The sequence below is a fragment of the Hyla sarda genome, chromosome 1 (genome assembly GCF_029499605.1).
Source record: "Hyla sarda isolate aHylSar1 chromosome 1, aHylSar1.hap1, whole genome shotgun sequence".
Classification (NCBI taxonomy): Eukaryota; Metazoa; Chordata; class Amphibia; order Anura; family Hylidae; genus Hyla; species Hyla sarda.
Window position 1 is genome coordinate 259,491,757 of NC_079189.1, and position 19,936 is coordinate 259,511,692.

At 50.3% G+C, this 19,936-nt stretch overlaps 9 pseudogenes; all 9 read left to right on the top strand.

Annotated features, from left to right (window-relative positions):
- Nucleotides 1–1,244: 1,244 nt before the first annotated feature.
- On the top strand, nt 1,245–1,364 carry LOC130320304 (5S ribosomal RNA; annotated as a pseudogene).
- Nucleotides 1,365–5,841: 4,477 nt separating this feature from the next.
- On the top strand, nt 5,842–5,961 carry LOC130326043 (5S ribosomal RNA; annotated as a pseudogene).
- Nucleotides 5,962–6,642: 681 nt separating this feature from the next.
- Nucleotides 6,643–6,762, top strand: LOC130351045 (5S ribosomal RNA; annotated as a pseudogene).
- A 2,079-nt stretch (nt 6,763–8,841) lies between these two features.
- LOC130352722 (5S ribosomal RNA) lies at nt 8,842–8,961 on the top strand (annotated as a pseudogene).
- A 2,432-nt stretch (nt 8,962–11,393) lies between these two features.
- LOC130314181 (5S ribosomal RNA) lies at nt 11,394–11,513 on the top strand (annotated as a pseudogene).
- A 669-nt stretch (nt 11,514–12,182) lies between these two features.
- Nucleotides 12,183–12,302, top strand: LOC130324369 (5S ribosomal RNA; annotated as a pseudogene).
- A 5,456-nt stretch (nt 12,303–17,758) lies between these two features.
- On the top strand, nt 17,759–17,878 carry LOC130353093 (5S ribosomal RNA; annotated as a pseudogene).
- Nucleotides 17,879–18,162: 284 nt separating this feature from the next.
- Nucleotides 18,163–18,282, top strand: LOC130352821 (5S ribosomal RNA; annotated as a pseudogene).
- A 669-nt stretch (nt 18,283–18,951) lies between these two features.
- Nucleotides 18,952–19,071, top strand: LOC130324374 (5S ribosomal RNA; annotated as a pseudogene).
- The last annotated feature ends 865 nt before the right edge of the window (nt 19,072–19,936 follow it).

Here is a 19,936-nt window from a genome sequence, read left to right on the forward strand (position 1 = left end):
AAATATTTATTGATGCTTAAATCCACAGTATACAAGGCATGAAGATGTCAACGGCCATCCTAAGCTGAACGCGCCTGCTCTCGTCAGATCGCAGACTGGTACAGATCTTAGGGCCCGGTAAGTACCGGCATGGGACACTGGCTGGGAATCCCGGCTGCTGTTGACACTTTGCTCTGTTGCCGCCTTCCGTTCCGATTCCGAAGAGGATTTATTGATGCTTAAATGCACAGTATAAAGGGCGAGAAGCTGTCAACGGTAATCCAAAGCTGAACGTGCCTGCTCTCGTCAGATCGCAAACTGCTACCCAGCTTAGGGCCCGGTAAGTACCAGCATGGGAGACTGGCTGGGAATCCCAGGTGTCGTAGACATTTTGCTCTGTTGCCGCCTTCCGCTCCGATTCCGAAAAGGATTTATTGATGCTTAAATCCACAGTATACAGGGTGTGAAGATGTCTACGGCCATTTTAAGCTGAATGCGCCTGTTCTCTTCAGATCGCAGACTGCTAGCCAGCTTCGGGCCCAGTAAGTACCAGCATGGGAGACTGGCTGGGAATCCCGAGTGCAGTTGACATTTTGCTCTGTTTCTGCTCCGATTCCGAAAATTATTTATTGATGCTTAAATCCACAGTATACAAAGTGTGAAGCTGTCAACGGCCATCATAAGCTGAACGCGCCTGCTCTCGTCAGATTGCAGACTGCTACCCAGCTTAGGGCCTGGTAAGTACCAGCATGGGAGACTGGCTGGGAATCCCGGGTGCAGTTGACATTTTAATCTGTTGCCGCCTTCCGCTCCGATTCGGAAAAGGATTTGTTGATGCTTAAATGCACAGTATAAAGAGCGTGAAGCTGTCAACGGCAATCCTAAGCTGAACGCGCCTGCTCTCTTCAGATCGCAGACTGCTACCCAGCTTAGGGCCTGGTAAGTACCAGCATGGGAGACTGGCTGGGAATCTCAGGTGTTGTTGACATTTTGCTCTGTAGCTCTGTAGACATTTTGCTCCGATTCCGAAAAGGATTTATTGATGCTTAAATCCACAGTATACAGGGTGTGAAGCTGTCTACGGCTATCCTAAGCTGAATGCGCCTGTTCTTGTCAGATCGCAGACTGCTGCCCGGCAAGTACGGGCATGGGAGACTGGCTGGCAATCCAAGGTGCTATTGACATTTTTCTCTGTTGCTGCCTTCCTCTCCGATTAAAAAAATATTTATTGATGCTTAAATCCACAGTATACAAGGCATGAAGATGTCAACGGCCATCCTAAGCTGAACGCGCCTGCTCTCGTCAGATCGCAGACTGCTACCCAGCTTAGGGCCCGGTAAGTACTGGCATGGGAGACTGGCTGGGAATCCCGGGTGCCGTTGACATTTTGTTCTATTGCTGCCTTCCGCTCCGATTCCGAAAAGAATTTATTGATGCTTAAATCCACAGTATACAAGGTGTGAAGCTGTCGACGGCCATCCTGAGCTTAACGCGCCTGCTCTCGTCAGATCGCAGACTGGTACAGATCTTAGGGCCCGGTAAGTACCGGCATGGGACACTGGCTGGGAATCCCGGCTGCCGTTGACACTTTGCTCTGTTGCCGCCTTCCGTTCCGATTCCGAAAAGGATTTATTGATGCTTAAATGCACAGTATAAAGGGCGAGAAGCTGTCAACGGCCATCCTAAGCTGAACGCGCCTGCTCTCGTCAGATCGCAAACTGCTACCCAGCTTAGGGCCCGGTAAGTACCAGCATGGGAGACTGGCTGGGAATCCCAGGTGTCGTAGACATTTTGCTCTGTTGCCGCCTTCCGCTCCGATTCCGAAAAGGATTTATTGATGCTTAAATCCACAGTATACAGGGTGTGAAGATGTCTACGGCCATTTTAAGCTGAATGCGCCTGTTCTCTTCAGATCGCAGACTGCTACCCAGCTTCGGGCCCAGTAAGTACCAGCATGGGAGACTGGCTGGGAATCCCGAGTGCAGTTGACATTTTAATCTGTTGCCGCCTTCCGCTCCGATTCGGAAAAGGATTTATTGATGCTTAAATGCACAGTATAAAGGGCGTGAAGCTGTCAACGGCAATCCTAAGCTGAACGCGCCTGCTCTCTTCAGATCGCAGACTGCTACCCAGCTTAAGGCCCGGTAAGTACCAGCATGGGAGACTTGCTGGGAATCTCAGGTGTTGTTGACATTTTGCTCTGTAGCTCTGTAGACATTTTGCTCCGATTCCGAAAAGGATTTATTGATGCTTAAATCCACAATATACAGGGTGTGAAGCCGTCTACGGCTTTCCTAAGCTGAATGCGCCTGTTCTTTTCAGATCGCAGACTGCTGCCTGGCAAGTACGGGCATGGGAGACTGGCTGGCAATCCAAGGTGCTATTGACATTTTGCTCTGTTGCCGCCTTCCTTTCCGATTAAAAAAAATATTTATTGATGCTTAAATCCACAGTATACAAGGCGTGAAGATGTCAACAGCCATCCTAAGCTGAACGCGCCTGCTCTCGTCAGATCGCAGACTGCTACCCAGCTTAGGGCCTGGTAAGTACTGGCATGAGAGACTGGCTGGGAATCCCGGGTGCAGTTACCATTTTGCTCTATTGCTGCCTTCCGCTCCGATTCCGAAAATAATTTATTGATGCTTAAATCCACAGTATACAAGGTGTGAAGCTGTCGACGGCCATCCTAAGCTTAACGCGCCTGCTCTCGTCAGATCGCAGACTGGTACAGATCTTAGGGCCTGGTAAGTACCAGCATGGGAGACTGGCTGGGAATCCCGGGTGCAGTTCACATTTTAATCTGTTGCCGCCTTCCGCTCCGATTCGGAAAAGGATTTATTGATGCTTAAATCCACAATACACAGGGTGTGAAGCTGTCAACGGCCATCCTAAGCCTGAACGTGCCTGCTCTCCTCAGATCGCAGACTGCTGCCCGGCAGATACCGGCATGGGAGACTGGCTGGCAATCCAAGGTGCCGTTGACATTTTGCTCTGTTGCCGCCTTCTGCTCTGATTAATAAAAATATTTATTGATGCTTAAATCCACAATATACAAGGCGTAAAGATGTCAACGGCCATCCTAAGCTGAACGCGCCTGCTCTCGTCAGATCGCAGACTGCTACCCAGCTTAGGGCCCAGTAAGTACCGGCATGGGAGTCTGGCTGGGAATCCCGGGTGCCGTTGACATTTTGCTCCATTGCTGCCTTCCGCTCCGATTCCGAAAAGAATTTATTGATGCTTAAATCCACAGTATACAAGGTGTGAAGCTGTCGACGGCCATCCTAAGCTGAACGCGCCTGCTCTCGTCAGATTGCAGTCTGCTACCCAGCTTAGGGCCTGGTAAGTACCAGCATGGGAGACTGGCTGGGAATCTCGGGTGCAGTTGACATTTTAATCTGTTGCCGCCTTCCGCTAAGATTCGGAAAAGGATTTATTGATGCTTAAATCCACAATATACAGGGTGTGAAGCTGTCAACGGCCATCCTAAGCCTGAACGTGCCTGCTCTCCTCAGATCGCAGACTGCTGCCCGGCAGATACCGGCATGGGAGACTGGCTGGCAATCCAAGGTGCCATTGACATTTTGCTCTGTTGCCGCCTTCCTCTCCGATTAATAAAAATATTTATTGATGCTTAAATCCACAATATACAAGGCGTGAAGATGTCAACGGCCATACTAAGCTGAACGCGCCTGCTCTCGTCATATCGCAGACTGCTACCCAGCTTAGGGCCCAGTAAGTACCGGCATGGGAGACTGGCTGGGAATCCCGGGTGCAGTTGACATTTTGCTCTGTTGCCGCCTTCCGTTCCGATTCCAAAAAGAATTTATTGATGCTTAAATCCACAGTATACAAGGTGTGAAGCTGTTGACGGCCATCCTAAGCTTAACGCGCCTGCTCTCGTCAGATCGCAGACTGGTACAGATCTTAGGGCCCGGTAAATACCGGCATGTTACACTGGCTGGGAATCCCGGCTGCCGTTGACATTTTGCTCTGTTGCCGCCTTCCGTTCCGATTCCGAAAAGGATTTATTGATGCTTAAATGCACATTATACAACGTGTGAAGCTGTCAACGGCCAACCTAAGCTGAACGCGCCTGCTCTCGTCAGATTGCAGACTGCTACCCAGCTTAGGGCCTGGTAAGTACCAGCATGGGAGACTGGCTTGGAATCCCGGGTGCAGTTGACATTTTAATCTGTTGCCGCCTTCCTCTCCGATTCGGAAAAGGATTTATTGATGCTTAAATGCACAGTATAAAGAGCGCGAAGCTGTCAACGGCCATCCTAAGCTGAACGCGCCTGCTCTCGTCAGATCGCAGACTGCTACCCAGCTTAGGGCCCGGTACGTACCAGCATGGGAGACTGGCTGGGAATCTCAGGTGTTGTTGACATTTTGCTCTGTAGCTCTGTAGACATTTTGCTCCGATTCCGAAAAGGATTTATTGATGCTTAAATCCACAGTATACAGGGTGTGAAGCCGTCTACGGCTATCCTAAGCTGAATGCACCTGTTCTTGTCAGATCGCAGACTGCTGCCCGGCAAGTACGGGCATGGGAGACTGGCTGGCAATCCAAGGTGCTATTGACATTTTTCTCTGTTGCTGCCTTCCTCTCCGATTAAAAAAATATTTATTGATGCTTAAATCCACAGTATACAAGGCATGAAGATGTCAACGGCCATCCTAAGCTGAACGCGCCTGCTCTCGTCAGATCGCAGACTGGTACAGATCTTAGAGCCCGGTAAGTACCGGCATGGGACACTGGCTGGGAATCCCGGCTGCCGTTGACACTTTGCTCTGTTGCCGCCTTCCGTTCCGATTCCGAAAAGGATTTATTGATGCTTAAATGCACAGTATAAAGGGCGAGAAGCTGTCAACGGCCATCCTAAGCTGAACGCGCCTGCTCTCGTCAGATCGCAAACTGCTACCCAGCATAGGGCCCGGTAAGTACCAGCATGGGAGACTGGCTGGGAATCCCAGGTGTCGTAGACATTTTGCTCTGTTGCCGCCTTCCGCTCCGATTCCGAAAAGGATTTATTGATGCTTAAATCCACAGTATACAGGGTGTGAAGATGTCTACGGCCATTTTAAGCTGAATGCGCCTGTTCTCTTCAGATCGCAGACTGCTACCCAGCTTCGGGCCCAGTAAGTACCAGCATGGGAGACTGGCTGGGAATCCCGAGTGCAGTTGACATTTTGCTCTGTTTCTGCTCCGATTCCGAAAATTATTTATTGATGCTTAAATCCACAGTATACAAAGTGTGAAGCTGTCAACGGCCATCATAAGCTGAACGCGCCTGCTCTCGTCAGATTGCAGACTGCTACCCAGCTTAGGGCCTGGTAAGTACCAGCATGGGAGACTGGCTGGGAATCCCGGGTGCAGTTGACATTTTAATCTGTTGCCGCCTTCCGCTCCGATTCGGAAAAGGATTTGTTGATGCTTAAATGCACAGTATAAAGAGCGTGAAGCTGTCAACGGCAATCCTAAGCTGAACGCACCTGCTCTCTTCAGATTGCAGACTGCTACCCAGCTTAGGGCCCGGTAAGTACCAGCATGGGAGACTGGCTGGGAACCTCAGGTGTTGTTGACATTTTGCTCTGTAGCTCTGTAGACATTTTGCTCCGATTCCGAAAAGGATTTATTGATGCTTAAATCCACAGTATACAGGGTGTGAAGCTGTCTACGGCTATCCTAAGCTGAATGCACCTGTTCTTGTCAGATCGCAGACTGCTGCCCGGCAAGTACGGGCATGGGAGACTGGCTGGCAATCCAAGGTGCTATTGACATTTTTCTCTGTTGCTGCCTTCCTCTCCGATTAAAAAAATATTTATTGATGCTTAAATCCACAGTATACAAGGCATGAAGATGTCAACGGCCATCCTAAGCTGAACGCGCCTGCTCTCGTCAGATCGCAGACTGCTACCCAGCTTAGGGCCCGGTAAGTACTGGCATGGTAGACTGGCTGGGAATCCCGGGTGCCGTTGACATTTTGTTCTATTGCTGCCTTCCGCTCCGATTCCGAAAAGAATTTATTGATGCTTAAATCCACAGTATACAAGGTGTGAAGCTGTCGACGGCCATCCTGAGCTTAACGCGCCTGCTCTCGTCAGATCGCAGACTGGTACAGATCTTAGGGCCCGGTAAGTACCGGCATGGGACACTGGCTGGGAATCCCGGCTGCCGTTGACACTTTGCTCTGTTGCCGCCTTCCGTTCCGATTCCGAAAAGGATTTATTGATGCTTAAATGCACAGTATAAAGGGCGAGAATCTGTCAACGGCCATCCTAAGCTGAACGCGCCTGCTCTCGTCAGATCGCAAACTGCTACCCAGCTTAGGGCCCGGTAAGTACCAGCATGGGAGACTGGCTGGGAATCCCAGGTGTCGTAGACATTTTGCTCTGTTGCCGCCTTCCGCTCCGATTCCGAAAAGGATTTATTGATGCTTAAATCCACAGTATACAGGGTGTGAAGATGTCTACGGCCATTTTAAGCTGAATGCGCCTGTTCTCTTCAGATCGCAGACTGCTACCCAGCTTCGGGCCCAGTAAGTACCAGCATGGGAGACTGGCTGGGAATCCCGAGTGCAGTTGACATTTTGCTCTGTTTCTGCTCCGATTCCGAAAATTATTTATTGATGCTTAAATCCACAGTATACAAAGTGTGAAGCTGTCAACGGCCATCCTAAGCTGAACGCGCCTGCTCTCGTCAGATCGCAGACTGCTACCCAGCTTAGGGCCTGGTAAGTACCAGCATGGGAGACTGGCTGGGAATCCCGGGTGCAGTTGACATTTTAATCTGTTGCCGCCTTCCGCTCCGATTCGGAAAAGGATTTATTGATGCTTAAATGCACAGTATAAAGGGCGTGAAGCTGTCAACGGCAATCCTAAGCTGAACGCGCCTGCTCTCTTCAGATCGCAGACTGCTACCCAGCTTAAGGCCCGGTAAGTACCAGCATGGGAGACTTGCTGGGAATCTCAGGTGTTGTTGACATTTTGCTCTGTAGCTCTGTAGACATTTTGCTCCGATTCCGAAAAGGATTTATTGATGCTTAAATCCACAATATACAGGGTGTGAAGCCGTCTACGGCTTTCCTAAGCTGAATGCGCCTGTTCTTTTCAGATCGCAGACTGCTGCCTGGCAAGTACGGGCATGGGAGACTGGCTGGCAATCCAAGGTGCTATTGACATTTTGCTCTGTTGCCGCCTTCCTTTCCGATTAAAAAAAATATTTATTGATGCTTAAATCCACAGTATACAAGTCGTGAAGATGTCAACAGCCATCCTAAGCTGAACGCGCCTGCTCTCGTCAGATCGCAGACTGCTACCCAGCTTAGGGCCCGGTAAGTACTGGCATGAGAGACTGGCTGGGAATCCCGGGTGCAGTTACCATTTTGCTCTATTGCTGCCTTCCGCTCCGATTCCGAAAATAATTTATTGATGCTTAAATCCACAGTATACAAGGTGTGAAGCTGTCGACGGCCATCCTAAGCTTAACGCGCCTGCTCTCGTCAGATCGCAGACTGCTACCCAGCTTAGGGCCTGGTAAGTACCAGCATGGGAGACTGGCTGGGAATCCCAGGTGCAGTTCACATCTTAATCTGTTGCCGCCTTCCGCTCCGATTCGGAAAAGGATTTATTGATGCTTAAATCCACAATACACAGGGTGTGAAGCTGTCAACGGCCATCCTAAGCCTGAACGTGCCTGCTCTCGTCAGATCGCAGACTGGTACAGATCTTAGGGCCCGGTAAGTACCGGCATGGGAGACTGGCTGGGAATCCCGGGTGCAGTTGACATTTTGCTCTGTTGCCGCGTTCCGATTCCGAAAATAATTTATTGATGCTTAAATCCACAGTATACAACGTGTGAAGCTGTCGACGGCCATCCTAAGCTTAACGCGCCTGCTCTCGTCAGATCGCACACTGCTACCCAGCTTAGGGCCCGGTAAGTACCAGCATGGGAGACTGGCTGGGAATCCCAGGTGTCGTAGACTTTTTGCTCTGTTGCCACCTTCCGCTCCGATTCTGAAAAGGATTTATTGATGCTTAAATCCACAGTATACAGGGTGTGAAGATGTCTACAGCCATCCTAAGCTGAATGCGCCTGTTCTCGTCAGATCGCACACTGCTACGCAGCTTAGGGCCCAGTAAGTACCGGCATGGGAGACTGGCTGGGAATCCCGGGTGCAGTTGACATTTTGCTCTGTTGCCGCCTTCCGCTCCTATTCGGAAAAGGATTTATTGATGCTTAAATGCACAGTATAAAGGGCATGAAGCTGTCAATGGCCATCCTAAGCTGAACGCGCCTGCTCTCGTCAGATCGCAGACTGCTACCCAGCTTAGGGCCTGGTAAGTACCAGCATGGGAGACTGGCTGGGAATCCCAGGTGTTGTTAACATTTTGCTCTGTAGCCGCCTTCCGCTCCGATTCCGAAAAGGATTTATTGATGCTTAAATCCACAGTATACAGGGTGTGAAGACGTCTATGGCTATCCTAAGCTGAATGTGCCTGTTCTTGTCAGATCGCAGACTGCTGCCCGGCAAGTACGGGCATGGGAGACTGGCTGGCAATCCAAGATGCTATTGACATTTTGCTCTGTTGCCGCCTTCCTCTCCGATTAAAAAAATATTAATAGATGCTTAAATCCACAGTATACAAGGCGTGAAGATGTCAACGGCCATCCTAAGCTGAACGCGCCTGCTCTCGTCAGATCGCACATTGCTACCCAGTTTAGGGCCCAGTAAGTACCGGCATGGGAGACTGGCTGGGAATCCCGGGTGCAGTTGACATTTTGCTCTGTTGTCGCCTTCCGCTCAGATTCGGAAAAGGATTTATTGATGCTTAAATGCACAGTATAAAGGGCGTGAAGCTGTCAACGGCCATCCTAAGCTGAACGCGCCTGCTCTCGTCCGATCGCAGACTGCTACCCAGCTTAGGGCCCGGTAAGTACCAGCATGGGAGACTGGCTGGGAATCCCAGGTGTTGTTGAAATTTTGCTCTGTAGCCGCCTTCCGCTCCGATTCCGAAAAGGATTTATTGATGCTTAAATCCACAGTATACAGGGTGTGAAGCCGTCTACGGCTATCCTAAGCTGAATGTGCCTGTTCTTGTCAGATCGCAGACTGCTGCCCGGCAAGTACGGGCATGGGAGACTGGCTGGCAATCCAAGGTGCTATTGACATTTTGCTCTGTTGCCGCCTTCCGCTCCGATTTCGAAAAGGATTTATTGATGCTTAAATCCACAGTATACAAAGTGTGAAGCTGTCAACGGCCATCCTAAGCTGAACGCGACTGCTCTCGTCAGATCGCAGTCTGCTACCCAGCTTAGGGCCTGGTAAGTACCAGCATGGGAGACTGGCTGGGAATCTCGGGTGCAGTTGACATTTTAATCTGTTGACGCCTTCCGCTCCGATTCTGAAAAGGATTTATTGATGCTTAAATCCACAATATACAGGGTGTGAAGCTGTCAACGGCCGTCCTAAGCCTGAACGTGCCTGCTCTCCTCAGATCGCAGACTGCTGCCCGGCAGATACAGGCATGGGAGACTGGCTGGCAATCCAAGGTGCCATTGACATTTTGCTCTGTTGCCGCCTTCTTCTCCGATTAATAAAAATATTTATTGATGCTTAAATCCACAATATACAAGGCGTAAAGATGTCATCGGCCATCCTAAGCTGAACGCGCCTGCTCTCGTCAGATCGCAGACTGCAACACAGCTTAGGGCCCGGTAAGTACTGGCTGGGAATCCCGGGTGCCATTGACATTTTGCTCTATTGCTGCCTTCCGCTCCGATTCCGAAAATAATTTATTGATGCTTAAATCCACAGTATACAAGGTGTGAAGCTGTCGACGGCCATCCTAAGCTTAACGCGCCTGCTCTCGTCAGATCGCAGACTGGTACAGATCTTAGCGCCCGGTAAGTACCGGCATGGGAGACTGGCTGGGAATCCCGGCTGCCGTTGACATTTTGCTCTGTTGCCGCCTTCCGTTCCGATTCCGAAAAGGATTTATTGATGCTTAAATGCACAGTATAAAAAGCATGAAGCTGTCAATGGCCATCCTAAGCTGAACGCGCCTGCTCTCGTCAGATTGCAGACTGCTACCCAGCTAAGGGCCCGGTAAGTACTGGCATGGGAGACTGGCTGGGAATCCCGGTTGCCGTTGACATATTGCTCCGATTCCGAAAATAATTTATTGATGCTTAAACCACAGTATACAAGGTGTGAAGCTGTCGATGGCCATCCTAAGCTTAACGCGCCTGCTCTCGTCAGATCGCAGACTGGTACAGATCTTAGGGCCCGGTAAGTACCGGCATGGGATACTGGCTGGGAATCCCGGCTGCCGTTGACATTTTGCTCTGTTGCCGCCTTCCGTTCCGTTCCGATTCCGAAAAGGATTTATTGATGCTTAAATGCACAGTATACAACGTGTAAAGCTGTCAACGGCCATCCTAAGCTGAACGCCCCTGCTCTCGTCAGATCGCAGACTGCTACCCAGCTTAGGGCCTGGTAAGTACCAGCATGGGAGACTGGCTGGGAATCCCGGGTGCAGTTGACATTTTAATCTGTTGCCGCCTTCCTCTCCGATTCCGAAAATTATTTATTGATGCTTAAATCCACAGTATACAAAGTGTGAAGCTGTCAACGGCCATCCTAAGCTGAACGCGCCAGCTCTCGTCAGATCGCAGTCTGCTACCCAGCTTAGGGCCTGGTAAGTACCAGCATGGGAGACTGGCTGGGAATCTCGGGTGCAGTTGGCATTTTAATCTGTTGACGCCTTCCGCTCCGATTCTGAAAATGATTTATTGATGCTTAAATCCACAATATACAGGGTGTGAAGCTGTCAACGGCCGTCCTAACCCTGAACGTGCCTGCTCTCCTCAGATCACAGACTGCTGCCCGGCAGATACAGGCATGGGAGACTGGCTGGCAATCCAAGGTGCCATTGACATTTTGCTCTGTTACCGCCTTCTTCTCCGATTAATAAAAATATTTATTGATGCTTAAATCCACAATATACAAGGCGTAAAGATGTCATCGGCCATCCTAAGCTGAACGCGCCTGCTTTCGTCAGATCGCAGACTGCAACCCAGCTTAGGGCCCGGTAAGTACTGGCTGGGAATCCCGGGTGCCATTGACATTTTGCTCTATTGCTGCCTTCCGCTCCGATTCCGAAAAGAATTTATTGATGCTTAAATCCACAGTATACAAGGTGTGAAGCTGTCGACGGCCATCCTAAGCTTAACGCGCCTGTTCTCGTCAGATCGCAGACTGGTACAGATCTTAGCGACCGGTAAGTACTGGCATGGGAGACTGGTTGGGAATCCCGGCTGCCGTTGACATTTTGCTCTGTTGCCGCCTTCCGTTCCGATTCCGAAAAGGATTTATTGATGCTTAAATGCACAGTATAAAGGGCGAAAAGCTGTCAACGGCCATCCTAAGCTGAACGCGCCTGCTCTCGTCAGATCGCAGACTGCTACCCAGCTTAGGGCCCGGTAAGTACCAGCATGGGAGACTGGCTGGGAATCCCAGGTGTCGTTGACATTTTGCTCTGTTGCCGCCTTCCGCTCCGATTCCGAAAAGGATTTATTGATGCTTAAATCCACAGTATACAGGGTTTGAAGATGTCTACGGCCATCCTAAGCTGAATGCGCCTGTTTTCGTCAGATCGCAGACTGCTACTCAGCTTCGGGCCTGGTAAGTACCAGCATGGGAGACTGGCTGGGAATCCCGGGTGCAGTTGACATTTTGCTCTGTTTCTGCTCCGATTCCGAAAATTATTTCTTGATGCTTAAATCCACAGTATACAAAGTGTGAAGCTGTCAACGGCCATCCTAAGCTGAACGCGCCTGCTCTCGTCAGATCGCATTCTGCTACCCAGCTTAGGGCCTGGTAAGTACCAGCATGGGAGACTGGCTGGGAATCTTGGGTGCAGTTGACATTTTAATCTGTTACCCCCTTCCGCTCCGATTCGGAAAAGAATTTATTGATGCTTAAATCCACAATATACAGGGTGTGAAGCTGTCAACGGCCGTCCTAAGCTGAACGCGCCAGCTCTCGTCAGATCGCAGACTGCTGTCCGGCAGATACAGGCATGGGAGACTGGCTGGCAATCCAAGGTGCCATTGACATTTTGCTCTGTTGCCGCCTTCTTCTCCGATTAATAAAAATATTTATTGATGCTTAAATCCACAATATACAAGGCATAAAGATGTCAACGGCCATCCTAAGCTGAACGCGCCTGCTCTCGTCAGATCGCAGACTGCTACCCAGCTTTGGGCCCGGTAAGTACTGGCATGGGAGACTGGCTGCGAATCCCGGGTGCTGTTGACATTTTGCTCTATTACTGCCTTCCGCTCCGATTCCGAAAATAATTTATTGATGCTTAAATCCACAGTATACAAAGCGTGAAGCTGTCAACGGCCATCCTAAGCTGAACGCGCCTGCTCTCGTGAGATCGCAGACTGCTACCCAGCTTAGGGCCTGGTAAGTACCAGCATGGGAGACTGGCTGGGAATCCCGGGTGCAGTTGACATTTTAATCTGTTGCCGCCTTCCGCTCCGATTCGGAAAAGGATTTATTGATGCTTAAATGCACAGTATAAAGGGCGTGAAGCTATCAACGGCCATCCTAAGCCTGAACGTGCCTGCTCTCCTCAGATCGCAGACTGCTGCCCGGCAGTTACCAGCATGGGAGACTGGCTGGCAATCCAAGGTGCCATTGACATGAATGCGCCTGCTCTCGTCAGATTGCAGACTGCTACCCAGCTTAGGGCCCGGTAAGTACTGGCATGGGAGACTGGCTGGGAATCCCGGTTGCCGTTGATATTTTGCTCTATTGCTCCGATTCCGAAAAGAATTTATTGATGCTTAAATCCACAGTATACAAGGTGTGAAGCTGTCGACGGCCATCCTAAGCTTAACGCACCTGCTCTCGTCAGATCGCAGACTGGTACAGATCTTAGGGCCCGGTAAGTACCGGCATGGGACACTGGCTGGGAATCCCGGCTGCCGTTGACATTTTAATCTGTTGCCGCCTTCCGTTCCGATTCGGAAAAGGATTTATTGATGCTTAAATGCACAGTATAAAGGGCGTGAAGCTATCAACGGCCATCCTAAGCTGAACGCGCCTGCTCTCGTCAGATCGCAGACTGCTACCCAGCTTAGGGCCTGTTAAGTACCAGCATGGGAGACTGGCTGGGAATGTCAGGTGTTGTTGACATTTTGCTCTGTAGCTCTGTAGACATTTTGCTCCGATTCCGAAAAGGATTTATTGATGCTTAAATCCACAGTATACAGGCTGTGAAGCCGTCTACGGCTATCCTAAGCTGAATGCGACTATTCTTGTCAGATCGCAGACTGCTGCCCGGCAAGTACGGGCATGGGAGACTGGCTGGCAATCCAAGGTGCTATTGACATTTTGCTATGTTGCCGCCTTCTTCTCCGATTAATAAAAAAATTTATTGATGCTTAAATCCACAATATACAAGGCATAAAGATGGCAACGGCCATCCTAAGCTGAACGCACCTCCTCTCGTCAGATTGCAGACTGCTACCCAGCTTAGGGCCCGGTAAGTACTGGCATGGGAGACTGGCTGGGAATCCCGGGTGCCGTTGACATTTTGCTCCATTGCTCCATTGCTGCCTTCCGCTCCGATTCCGAAAAGAATTTATTGATGCTTAAATCCACAGTATACAAGGTGTGAAGCTGTCGACGGCCATCCTAAGCTTAACGCGCCTGCTCTCGTCAGATCGCAGACTGGTACAGATCTTAGGGCCCGGTAAGTACCGGCATGGGACACTGGCTGGGAATCCCGGCTGCCGTTGACATTTTGCTCTGTTGCCGCCTACCGTTCTGGTTCCGATTCCGAAAAGGATTTATTGATGCTTAAATGCACAGTATAAAGGGCGAGAAGCTGTCAACGGCCATCCTAAGCTGAACGCGAATGCTCTCGTCAGATTGCAGACTGCTACCCAGCTTAGGGCCCGGTAAGTTCCAGCATGGGAGACTGGCTTGGAATCCCAGGTGTCGTTGACATTTTGCTCTGTTGCCGCCTTCCGCTCCGATTCCGAAAAGGATTTATTGATGCTTAAATCCACAGTATACAGGGTTTGAAGATGTCTACGGCCATCCTAAGCTGAATGCGCCTGTTTTCGTCAGATCGCAGACTGCTACTCAGCTTCGGGCTTGGTAAGTACCAGCATGGGAGACTGGCTGGGAATCCCGGGTGCAGTTGACATTTTGCTCTGTTTCTGCTCCGATTCCGAAAATTATTTATTGATGCTTAAATCCACAGTATACAAAGTGTGAAGCTGTCAACGGCCATCCTAAGCTGAACGCGCCTGCTCTTGTCAGATCGCAGTCTGCTACCCAGCTTAGGGCCTGGTAAGTACCAGCATGGGAGACTGGCTGGGAATCTTGGGTGCAGTTGACATTTTAATCTGTTACCCCCTTCCGCTCCGATTCGGAAAAGAATTTATTGATGCTTAAATCCACAATATACAGGGTGTGAAGCTGTCAACGGCCGTCCTAAGCTGAACGCGCCAGCTCTCGTCAGATCGCAGACTGCTGTCCGGCAGATACAGGCATGGGAGACTGGCTGGCAATCCAAGGTGCCATTGACATTTTGCTCTGTTGCCGCCTTCTTCTCCGATTAATAAAAATATTTATTGATGCTTAAATCCACAATATACAAGGCATAAAGATGTCAACGGCCGTCCTAAGCTGAACGCGCCTGCTCTCGTCAGATCGCAGACTGCTACCCAGCTTTGGGCCCGGTAGGTACTGGCATGGGAGACTGGCTGCGAATCCCGGGTGCTATTGACATTTTGCTCTATTACTGCCTTCCGCTCCGATTCCGAAAAGAATTTATTGATGCTTAAATCCACAGTATCCACAGTATACAAAGCGTGAAGCTGTCAACGGCCATCCTAAGCTGAACGCGCCTGCTCTCGTGAGATCGCAGACTGCTACCCAGCTTAGGGCCTGGTAAGTACCAGCATGGGAGACTGGCTGGGAATCCCGGGTGCAGTTGACATTTTAATCTGTTGCCGCCTTCCGCTCCGATTCGGAAAAGGATTTATTGATGCTTAAATGCACAGTATAAAGGGCGTGAAGCTATCAACGGCCATCCTAAGCCTGAACGTGCCTGCTCTCCTCAGATCGCAGACTGCTGCCCGGCAGTTACCAGCATGGGAGACTGGCTGGCAATCCAAGGTGCCATTGACATGAATGCGCCTGCTCTCGTCAGATTGCAGACTGCTACCCAGCTTAGGGCCCGGTAAGTACTGGCATGGGAGACTGGCTGGGAATCCCGGTTGCCGTTGATATTTTGCTCTATTGCTCCGATTCCGAAAAGAAAATTTATTGATGCTTAAATCCACAGTATACAAGGTGTGAAGCTGTCGACGGCCATCCTAAGCTTAACGCACCTGGTCTCGTCAGATCGCAGACTGGTACAGATCTTAGGGCCCGGTAAGTACCGGCATGGGACACTGGCTGGGAATCCCGGCTGCCGTTGACATTTTAATCTGTTGCCGCCTTCCTCTCCGATTCGGAAAAGGATTTATTGATGCTTAAATGCACAGTATAAAGGGCGTGAAGCTATCAACGGCCATCCTAAGCTGAACGCGCCTGCTCTCGTCAGATCGCAGACTGCTACCCAGCTTAGGGCCTGTTAAGTACCAGCATGGGAGACTGGCTGGGAATGTCAGGTGTTGTTGACATTTTGCTCTGTAGCTCTGTAGACATTTTGCTCCGATTCCGAAAAGGATTTATTGATGCTTAAATCCACAGTATACAGGGTGTGAAGCCGTCTACGGCTATCCTAAGCTGAATGCGACTATTCTTGTCAGATCGCAGACTGCTGCCCGGCAAGTACGGGCATGGGAGACTGGCTGGCAATCCAAGGTGCTATTGACATTTTGCTATGTTGCCGCCTTCTTCTCCGATTAATAAAAAAATTTATTGATGCTTAAATCCACAATATACAAGGCATAAAGATGGCAACGGCCATCCTAAGCTGAACGCACCTCCTCTCGTCAGATTGCAGACTGCTACCCAGCTTAGGGCCCGGTAAGTACTGGCATGGGAGACTGGCTGGGAATCCCGGGTGCCGTTGACATTTTGCTCCATTGCTGCCTTCCGCTCCGATTCCGAAAATAATTTATTGATGCTTAAATCCACAGTATACAAGGTGTGAAGCTGTCGACGGCCATCCTAAGCTTAACGCGCCTGCTCTCGTCAGATCGCAGACTGGTACAGATCTTAGGGCCCGGTAAGTACCGGCATGGGACACTGGCTGGGAATCCCGGCTGCCGTTGACATTTTGCTCTGTTGCCGCCTACCGTTCTGGTTCCGATTCCGAAAAGGATTTATTGATGCTTAAATGCACAGTATAAAGGGCGAGGAGCTGTCAACGGCCATCCTAAGCTGAACGCGAATGCTCTCGTCAGATTGCAGACTGCTACCCAGCTTAGGGCCCGGTAAGTTCCAGCATGGGAGACTGGCTTGGAATCCCAGGTGTCGTTGACATTTTGCTCTGTTGCCGCCTTCCGCTCCGATTCTGAAAAGGATTTATTGATGCTTAAATCCACAGTATACAGAGTGTGGAGATGTCTTCGGCCATCCTAAGCTGAATGCGCCTGTTCTCGTCAGATCGCAGACTGCTACCCAGCTTCGGGCCTGGTAAGTACCAGCATGGGAGACTGGCTGGGAATCTCGGGTGCAGATGACATTTTGCTCTGCTCCGATTCCGAAAATTATTTATTGATGCTTATATCCACAGTATACAAAGTGTGAAGCTGTCAACGGCCATCCTAAGCTGAACGCGCCTGCTCTCGTCAGATTGCAGACTGCTATCCAGCTTAGGGCCTGGTAAGTACCAGCATGGGAGACTGGCTGGGAATCCCGGGTGCAGTTGACATTTTAATCTGTTGCCGCCTTCCGCTCCGATTCGGAAAAGGATTTATTGATGCTTAAATCCACAATATACAGGGTGTGAAGCTGTCAACGGCCATCCTAAGCCTGAACGTGCCTGCTCTCCTCAGATTGCAGACTGATGCCCGGCAGTTACTGGCATGGGAGACTGGCTGGCAATCCAAGGTGCCATTGACATTTTGCTCTGTTGCCGCCTTCCTCTCCGATTAATAAAAATATTTATTGATGCTTAAATCTACAATATACAAGGCATGAAGATGTCAACGGCCATCCTAAGCTGAACGCGCCTGATCTCGTCAGATCGCAGACTGCTACCCAGCTTAGGGCCCAGTAAGTACCGGCATGGGAAACTGGCTGGGAATCCCGGGTGCAGTTGACATTTTGCTCTGTTGCCGCCTTCCGTTCCGATTCCGAAAAGGATTTATTGATGCTTAAATGCACAGTATAAAGGGCGTGAAGCTGTCAACGGCCATCCTAAGCTGAACGCGCCTGCTCTCGTCAGATCGCAGACTGCTACCCAGCTTAGGGCCTGGTAAGTACCAGCATGGGAGACTGGCTGGGAATCTCAGGTGTTGCTGACATGTAGCTCTGTAGACATTTTGCTCCGATTCCGAAAAGGATTTATTGATGCTTAAATCCACAATATACAGGGTGTGAAGCCGTCTACGGCTATCCTAAGCTGAATGCGCCTGTTCTTGTCAGATCGCAGACTGCTGCCCGGCAAGTACGGGCATGGGAGACTGGCTGGCAATCCAAGGTGCAATTGACATTTTGCTCTTTTGCCGCCTTCCTCTCCGATTAAAAAAAATATTTATTGATGCTTAAATCCACAGTATACAAGGCGTGAAGATGTCAACGGCCATCCTAAGCTGAACGCGCCTGCTCTCGTCAGATCGCAGACTGCTACCCAGCTTAGGGCCTGGTAAGTACTGGCATGGGAGACTGGCTGGGAATCCCGGGTGCCGTTGACATTTTGCTCTATTGCTGCCTTCCGCTCCGATTCCGAAAATAATTTATCGATGCTTAAATCCACAGTATACAAGGTGTGAAGCTGTCGACGGCAATCCTAAGCTTAACGCGCCTGCTCTCGTCAGATCGCAGACTGGTACAGATCTTAGCGCCCGGTAAGTACCGGCATGGGAGACTGGCTGGGAATCCCGGCTGCCGTTGACATTTTGCTCTGTTGCCGCCTTCCGTTCCGATTCCGAAAAGGATTTATTGATGCTTAAATGCACAGTACAAAGGGCGAAAAGCTGTCAACGGCCATCCTAAGCTGAACGCGCCTGCTCTCGTCAGATCGCAGACTGCTACCCATCTTAGGGCCCGGTAAGTACCAGCATGGGAGACTGGCTGGGAATCCCAGGTGTCGTTGACATTTTGCTCTGTTGCCGCCTTCCGCTCCGATTCCGAAAAGGATTTATTGATGCTTAAATCCACAGTATACAGGGTTTGAAGATGTCTACGGCCATCCTAAGCTGAATGCGCCTGTTTTCGTCAGATCGCAGACTGCTACCCAGCTTCGGGCCTGGTAAGTACCAGCATGGGAGACTGGCTGGGAATCCCGGGTGCAGTTGACATTTTGCTCTGTTTCTGCTCCGATTCCGAAAATTATTTATTGATGCTTAAATCCACAGTATACAAAGTGTGAAGCTGTCAACGGCCATCCTAAGCTGAACGCGCCTGCTCTCGTCAGATCGCAGTCTGCTACCCAGCTTAGGGCCTGGTAAGTACCAGCATGGGAGACTGGCTGGGAATCTTGGGTGCAGTTGACATTTTAATCTGTTGCCGCCTTCCGCTCCGATTCGGAAAAGAATTTATTGATGCTTAAATCCACAATATACAGGGTGTGAAGCTGTCAACGGCCGTCCTAAGCTGAACGCGCCAGCTCTCGTCAGATCGCAGACTGCTGTCCGGCAGATACAGGCATGGGAGACTGGCTGGCAATCCAAGGTGCCATTGACATTTTGCTCTGTTGCCGCCTTCTTCTCCGATTAATAAAAATATTTATTGATGCTTAAATCCACAATATACAAAGCATAAAGATGTCAACGGCCATCCTAAGCTGAACGCGCCTGCTCTCGTCAGATCGCAGACTGCTACCCAGCTTTGGGCCCGGTAAGTACTGGCATGGGAGACTGGCTGCGAATCCCGGGTGCTGTTGACATTTTGCTCTATTACTGCCTTCCGCTCCGATTCCGAAAAGAATTTATTGATGCTTAAATCCACAGTATACAAAGTGTGAAGCTGTCAACGGCCATCCTAAGCTGAACGCGCCTGCTCTCGTGAGATCGCAGACTGCTACCCAGCTTAGGGCCTGGTAAGTACCAGCATGGGAGACTGGCTGGGAATCCCGGGTGCAGTTGACATTTTAATCTGTTGCCGCCTTCCGCTCCGATTCGGAAAAGGATTTATTGATGCTTAAATGCACAGTATAAAGGGCGTGAAGCTATCAACGGCCATCCTAAGCCTGAACGTGCCTGCTCTCCTCAGATCGCAGACTGCTGCCCGGCAGTTACCAGCATGGGAGACTGGCTGGCAATCCAAGGTGCCATTGACATGAATGCGCCTGCTCTCGTCAGATCGCAGACTGCTACCCAGCTTAGGGCCCAGTAAGTATCGGCATGGGAGACTGGCTGGGAATCCCGGGTGCAGTTGACATTTTGCTCTGTTGCCGCCTTCCGTTCCGATTCCGAAAAGGATTTATTGATGCTTAAATGCACAGTATAAAAAGCATAAAGCTGTCAATGGCCGTCCTGAGCTGAACGCGCCTGCTGTCGTCAGATTGCAGACTGCTACCCAGCTTAGGGCCTGGTAAGTACTGGCATGGGAGACTGGCTGGGAATCCCGGTTGCCGTTGATATTTTGCTCTATTGCTCCGATTCCGAAAAGAATTTATTGATGCTTAAATCCACAGTATACAAGGTGTGAAGCTGTCGACGGCCATCCTAAGCTTAACGCACCTGCTCTCGTCAGATCGCAGACTGGTACAGATCTTAGGGCCCGGTAAGTACCGGCATGGGACACTGGCT